The sequence below is a fragment of the Podarcis liolepis genome (genome assembly GCF_965112155.1).
Source record: "Podarcis liolepis genome assembly, chromosome: 2".
NCBI lineage: Eukaryota > Metazoa > Chordata > Lepidosauria > Squamata > Lacertidae > Podarcis > Podarcis liolepis.
Window position 1 is genome coordinate 18,432,029 of NC_139555.1, and position 7,979 is coordinate 18,440,007.

Here is a 7,979-nt window from a genome sequence, read left to right on the forward strand (position 1 = left end):
ACTGTTGTATTCTTCTCAGTGACCCCATGTTAATTACCCTTGTTTAGTTCCAGACTGTGGGTTATAGCTAAGTAAGTCCTACTCAGAGTAGATCCATTAAAAGCAATGGGCCTAGGTTAGCCCTGCCCATTCATTGTAATGGGTCTACTCAGAGGCGTACAGCTAACATTGGATACAGCCCAGAGTCTCTCGCTCAAAAGAAAAAGGCTTAGCTGGTCTGCCCTGTATACGAATGATTTACTGTTTCTTTTCAAGTTCAAACAATCATTCATTGCATCACCCAAAGGGAAGGAACAAACTTGTTCCACCTTCCTGATCATAATGTGTTTCCAGTGACATTGTAGTCCCCAAATTTATTAGTGCATAAAACAGGGACTCTCTTTTTTTCTCTCTCACCAGGTTGCCACTGGATTAAACACATTCAGCTCCATAAAAAGGTAACACCTGTACAATCCATTTTGGTTCTAAAAACCTCAGCAACAAAAAGAGATGTGTTGGCACGACTTCAGAAGTCTCTTTCCTTTTTCTTTACTCCAAGTTCATTTTAGAGGATTTCCATAGGGATAGGGGCTGTATATTTCAAAGCTGCTTAATGTTTCCCTGTCCTTTAAAAACAACAGAAAGAAATACACTGAATTGCCCGCTGACACAATTTTATTTTGTGTCTCACGCATTAGGCAGCCCTGGGAGTCCTCTAAGCCTCAATCAGTATCTGACCCATTTTGTTGTTGTTTAGTCAGTTAGTCGTGTCCAATTCTTCATGACCCCATGGACCAGAGCACACCAGGCCCTCCTGTCTTTCACTGCCTCCCGCAGTTTGGTCAAACTCATGCTGGTAGCTTTGAGAACACTGTCCAACCATCTCATCCTCTGTTGTCCCCTTCTCCTTGTGCCCTCCATCTTTCCCAACATCAGGGTTTTTCCAGGGAGTCTTCTCTTCTCATTAGGTGGCCAAAGTATTGGAGCCTCAGCTTCAGGATCTGTCCTTCCAGTGAGCACTCAGGTTTGATTTCCTTCAGAATGGATCGGTTTGATCTTCTTGCAGTCCATGGGACTCTCAAGAGTCTCCTCCAGCACCATAATTCAAAAGCATCAATTCTTTGGCAACCAGCCTTCTTTATAGTCCAGCTCTCACTTCCATACATCACTACTGGGAAAACCATGGCTTTAAGTATACGGACCTTTGTTGGCAAGGTGATGTCTCTGCTTTTTAAGACACCCATTAGTTTGCAATAAAAATTCCCAGAGATATGCAAGTGCCTGGTAGCCATATTACCCAAGTTTTGTTTCCCTTGAATTAAACACACTTACACGGACCCTGATTGCATTGTGGCCTTATTTCCCCCAATAACATTCTAGGTTGCTTTATGAAAGCAGGCAACTGGGATCTTATCAGCAGTGCCAGTGGGGTGGCATGGAGAGAATGGCATTGCACAGCTTGCTTCCAAATTCTGCATGTCGCTGCCAGTTACTTAGAGCAGCAAGGCAGACGTGGTGGTGGAGACATTGATGGAAGCATCAGAATGGCTCCGCTGTTTCACCAGGACCTGGCTGAGCTTCCCCTGATTCTCCCTGTCTCCCCCTTGGTAACTGGCAGCAATATGTAGCACTGAGCAACGCAGCTCAGACAGCTCAGTTGGTAGAGCACGAGACTCTTAATATCAGGGTTGTGGGTTCGAGTCCCACATTGGGGAAAAGGATTCTTCAGCCCAGTATACCTGAAGGAACGCCTCCATCCCCATCGTTCTGCCAGGACACTGAGGTCCAGCACCAAGGGCCTTCTGGCTGTTCCCTCCCTGCGAGAAGCGAGGTTACAGAGAACCAGGCAGAGGGCCTTCTCGGTGGTGGCACCCACCCTGTGGAACGCCCTCCCATCAGATGTCAAGGAAACAACTATCTGACTTTTAGAAGACATTTGAAAGCAACTGTGTATTGGGAAATTTTCAATGTTTGATGTTTTATTGTGTTTTTAATATTCTGTTGGGAGTCGCCCAGATTGGCTGGGGAAACCCAGCCAGATGGGCGGGGTATAAATTATTATTATTATTATTATTATTATTATTATTATTATTATTATTATTATTCCTGCATTGCAGAGGGTTGGAAGAGATGTGCCTTGTGGTCCCTTCCAACTCTATGAATACTCTGTCTGCAGCGACTTGACCTTGGGCAGCAAAGTTTCATCACACCTGCATTAGCATGGTCATCTAAGGTGGAGAAGCCATCTCTGTAAACATCCATGTGCATAGCTTTCCCCCTGAAACCATGTGTGAGCAGGATTTCAGTATCCAAGTAACTCCACATACAAACAGTCCTGAGTCCAAAGGCTTCTATGCCTCTGATGTCCATCAGAAATATTGCACCATCTTACAAAAGGAATTATGCACATCTCCAGGCTTCGAGTAAGATTTGGAAGTTGGGAGGAAGTCAGAATCCTCAAACACTTCCGTACTGTTCTAAATCACTCTGTGCTAAACAGCCACTCTGCTAATACAATCACTTCAATTCCTGTGGCCACAATGGCCTGTAAAAGTTCAACCGCAATCCTAGGAATCACCCTGAGCTGTGTCTGTTTATAGACCAATTCACGCTACTGTTTGTTTGCACAGCTGAGGGTGAGTGGCCACTTGTGTATTTGAGAAACTGCATATGTGATCCAGCCTTATTTGCTTAATGCATCAGGAGAGTGTTGCACATGTCTTTTAAAGAGATCTTCTATCTGCAGAGATTCCTGGGGATATCCTTGTAAAACATTTATGAGCGGGGAGGCTTGTGGCTAAATTAATAAAGCACTCTATGCACATGCTAGGAAACTGAAATGTTTGATGCTAAACTGATTAAAAGAGGGGAAATCCACTTAAAGCTGGCATGTTAATTAATTGTGACACAGTGGGAAATAGGGGATACTGAGACTACAGTTCAATCCAAATGTGTAAAAGATTCATGAGAAGATTTCCCGGTCAACTTGTGCTCAGTGCCCTTTTGGGACTCAAAAAGAGAGTACAGGCAGGGCTCCAAACCCACCATATCCACCATGTGAGATAAATCAGTAATCTGCTGCAATCAGTTGGGTTTTAGTGCATGTTCTCAGTTATGGTGTGCCATGGTAAATACTAGGCTCTTGCAATAAGGAAATCTATCATACTGTGGATGATGATGATGATGATTACCCCACCCATCTGGCTGGGTTCTCCCTGCCACTCTGGGTGGCTCCCAACAGAATATTAAAAACATGATTAAAAAATCAAACATTAAAAAAATTCCCTAAACAGTGTTGCCTTTAGATCAGCGGTTCTCAACCTGTGGGTCCCCAGATGTTGTTGGACTACAACTCCCATCATCCCTGAGCTCTGGCCTTGCTAGCTAGGGGTGATGGGAGTTGTAGTTCAACAATATCTGGGGACCCACAGGTTGAGAAAGGCTGCTTTAGATGAAGGTTGGCGGTTTGAATCCCTGCGACGGGGTGAGCTCCTGTTGTTCGGTCCCAGCTCCTGCCCACCTAGCAGTTCGAAAGCACGTCAAGTGCAAGTAGATAAATAGGTACCGCTCCGGCGGGAAGGTAAACAGAATTTTCGTGTGCTGCTCTGGTTTTGCCAGAAGCAGCTTAGTCATGCTGTCCACATGACCCGGAAAGCTGTATGTGGACAAACGCCGGCTCCTCGGCTGGTAGAGCGAGATGAGCGCCGCAATCCCAGAGTTGTCTGCGACTGGACCTAATGGTCAGGGGTACCTTTACTTTTACCAAAAAATCAGATAGTTTATTTCATTGACATCTGGTGGAAGGGCGTTCCACAGGGTGGGGGCCACTACCGAGAAGGCCCTCTGCCTGGTTTCCTGTAACCTCACTTCTCACACGGAGGGAACCGCCAGAAGGCCCTCGGAGCTGGACCTCAGTGTCTGGGCAGAATGATGGGGGTGGAGATGCTCTTTCAGGTATACTGAGCCGAGGCTATTTAGGGCTTTAAAGGTCAGCACCAACACTTTGAATTGTGCTTAGAAATGTACTGGGAACCAATGTAGGTCTTTCAGGACCGGTGTTATATGGTCTCGGCGGCCGCTCCCAGTCACCAGTCTAGCTGCCATATTCTGGATCAGTTGTAGTTTCCAGGTCACCTCCAAAGGTAGCCCCACGTAGAGCGCATTGCAGTAGTCCATGCAGGAGATAACTAGAGCATGGACCACTCTAGTAAGACAGTCCATGGGCAGGTAGGGTCTCAGCCTTCATTCCACCATCTCCCCAAAGCTTGACTCAGATTTCTTGCAAGTCAGTCTACATAATCCACAAAATCATCTTTTGAAAATATTTAACTAATGGTCACTATTTATTTGTGGGTTCCCACAAGGAAATGATAAATGCAGGTAACCTCACCTCGTCTGATTATTAGAAGAAAGCAGAATAGTTACGGTAGGCTAATTCCACTGTTTCACCTCTACTGCATCAGACGAGACACCCCATAACCCATTATTTAACTCATCCTGCCAGCTACTGATGTAGGCAATGAATAGACATGGGAGAGCACACAGTACGGTTCAGATGCTTCATGAAGCAATATAGGAACAAGACAATGTGGGGCATCTTTGCTGGTCTCAGACACTCCATTCTTTCCATCTGAATTTGGACCTGAAATAATAAATAATAATAAATAATGATATCTTTTGTTTTGTACTCCGCCCTCGCTGACCGGAGCCAGACACAGAGTGGCTAACGTCGTAAAACTAACACAGTATACAAAGAACATAGGAACATAAAAACAGGCAATCAATTAAAATACATCTCAAAATTAGTTCAGAGCAAATTAAAATCTAGACAGATGGCAGTCCATGGGTAAAATTGAGAGTGGTTAATATTCTCTAGGGCCAACTGTTTACCGCTGGTCTTATAAAGGACCTGTGAGTGGGCTAGGAGGCCTCTTTAATGCTTGCTCTTATACAGAAAGACCAAGTCAAAGTGTGGGTGTGTACAGGGCAAGCTGTAAGCAAGCGATATTTGTGACATTGCACAACATCATTCGTGATCATGGGGAATGTCTGCTAAGCTCTTAGCTTTCAATTTCTCAGCATGAGATACTCTGGTCTTAAAAAAATATAATCATCAAATAATTATTATAATGCAGGTTGATTTTCTTTTCCTTAATGGATTTTGCCATAATGAATGACAAGTATTTCATCAGGTTTCAAAGCATTCCTCACAGTCTTTGAATAAACATCTACCATCCCCATTCAGTCAGAAAATTGGCAAGAAATGAGAAACATGAAAAAAAAAATGGGATGCATCGTATTTAAAAAAATATGGGAGAAGAATTGGATGCATCATATGGGGCGACTGCATATATCAGCTGATCAAACCAGACCACTGAGAGAAGATCAGACGGATTATTTATTTTATTCCCACTTCATCTTTCCACCACGGAGTTCAGAACATCATAGAGGGCAGCTCCTTGAGATGTTTGACAGATTTGGTCTTTGTGAAATGACCTGACTTGGGCTTATGCGTAAACTGGAAATTCATGATCCACCGGATTTTCACAATTCTCAAAATGTTGCAACACAGTTCTCATTGGTTTTGGAAAGCAAATGCACATGTAAGTAGTGTCTTGAGAGAAAATGAACTTCTAAACCAATTTAAGATACCCAATGAAGGCAGCCCTGTTTAGGGAAGTTTTTAATGTTTGGTGTTTGTTTTACTATTCTGTTGGGAGCCACCCAGAGATAATGGGGAAACCCAACCAAATGGGCAGGGTATAAACAATAAAATTATTATTATTATTATTATTATTATTATTATTATTATTCCTTGCCCACCTTGTGATGCTTATCAAAGGCACATTAACTATGCTAGCTGGCATTCAGAAATATTATTTTTATTTAAACAAAGACCTGCAGAGCAGTCCTAAGCATGCTTCCTCAAAAGTCAGTCTCGCTGACTTCAGCAGGACTTAAAAAAAGGTAACGGTAAAGGACTCCTGAGAGTTTAGTCCAGTCGCAAATGACTCTGGGGTTGTGGCACTCATCTCGCTTTCAGGCCGAGGGAGCTGACGTTTGTCCACAGTATTTCCAGGTCATGTGGCCAGCATGACTAAGCCGCTTCTGGTGAACCAGAGCAGCGCACGGAAACGCTGTTTACCTTCCCGCCAGAGCGGTACCTACTTGCACTTTGACGTGCTTTTGAACTGCTAGGTTGGCAGGAACTGGGACCGAGCAACGGAAGCGCACCCTGCTGCGGTGATTCGAACCGCCGACCTTCTGATCGGCAAGTCCTAGGCTCAGTGGTTTAGACCACAGTGCCACCCACGTCCCCCGATCAGCAGGACTTACTCCCAAGTAATTGTGTATAGTTTGGCAGCCTCAGACTAAAAGAAAAGGCCTTCCCCCTCCCCTGCAGTTTGCCTAGCTGTTCCAAGAAAGGTACTCCATCACTGAATATATTTTGCATGAGCCTACAAGGCTACCAGATTAGTCTGAACATGGCCTGAATAGGTGCCGAATCTCATTTGGCATTTTGAGCCAGGGAAATGACACTTCACAGGGAAATAACATGATTCATTATATAGTTGAGCGTTCCAAGCTGGGCACCTCTGCCATTTCTTATTACTAATTTCAGCTACTTGTTGATACTTGTACTTGTAACCAGTTACCCACAACTGGAGCTGGACTGGAACAGTGCAGGGGCTCAAAAAAAAATTGGGCTTGCTTATCCATGTCTTTGTCCCATATGAAAATAATATCGCCATTCAGGCCACTGGCTGGGGCCTTTCCATGCAAGAAATCAACCGTAAATTTATTTTAGCATGTTTTCTGGTTATTGTGAAATAACGGCTATTGCCATATGATTAAAACGGAGGTGGGTGAACTGGCTTTGCGGGTGGGGTGTTGACACTAAACTGATTTTCCTTTAAGCTGCCTTGAATGTAGGCCAGGGGTGGGGAAACTCAGGTCTGGGGACAAGTGCAGTAGTCCAAGGACACTCTATCGAGGCCCTCAGAACTCTCCCTCACTGGCCCTTGACAGAAGTTCCTAGGGCAGTGTAATGGGTATGAGTTACTCGTGCGTAAACTGGTGCCCCTCTAGGCTAATTTGCCTTGTTAAACCTTTCTGACTGCACAGCCCTTGCTCATCGTGGCTGCCTCAATCGCTGGCAGAATCCGTCAGTGGGCGTTTCTTGAAGCTCTTCCAACATAAAAGTTGTTTGACACCCAGTCTCCTCCTCCTCTCACTGCGCGGGAGTCTTCTGCACAGGGAGGGCGTGGGCAGCGGAGGACTTGGGCTCTCCTCACTGATGTCCAGTGAAGAGTCCTGGAGCCCTCTCTCCGCTTCCCCCATCTGCCCCCCTTTATCCCTGGTGTTGCGCTGATTAGCTCCCCCCCTCTACTGAGCTGTTTCTCCCCCTCCTGCTGGGTCCTTCGCCAGCATCATCTGGGAGCCTCCCCTTCGCCTCTCGCTCTGATGTCAGTTCCCTGACAGGCAGGTTTCAGCAATGTAAAATGAAGCATTCTATACAGTTTGAAACATACCCTCTCTGCAGGCTACAACTCTAACTGGCCATGCTCCATTTTGTGTGGGTGGAATCCTGCACTGTGATCAGGGCTGTCTTACCCATAGGCGCTAGGGGTGCGGGGCAACAGGGTGCCAGGCTCTCAGGGGCGCCAGGCCGAGAGTCCAGGGCCCGAGAGTTGAGTATGGCGGAAACAGCTCGCCCGTCGGTTGGAGCACCGCAGCAGGGTCTTCTGCTGTGGGCGGCCCTCCACCCCAACCCTCCACCCTCTTGCCCAGCGTCTGATGGTTGAGTTGTCATCAAAGTCTTAAGGTGCCACGGTGCCGTGGAACCAAAGCAACCGGGCACTCTGGGTCCCCGGACGGGCTTTCGCTAGCCGCCCACAGAGGCTTGCCACTTGGGTGCCTGGCGGCTGCCAGCCTTTACTTTCATCCTTCCCTTTCTCTGCCTCCCAAATTTTAGGCGCCTTGCTGGAGATGGAGGGTAA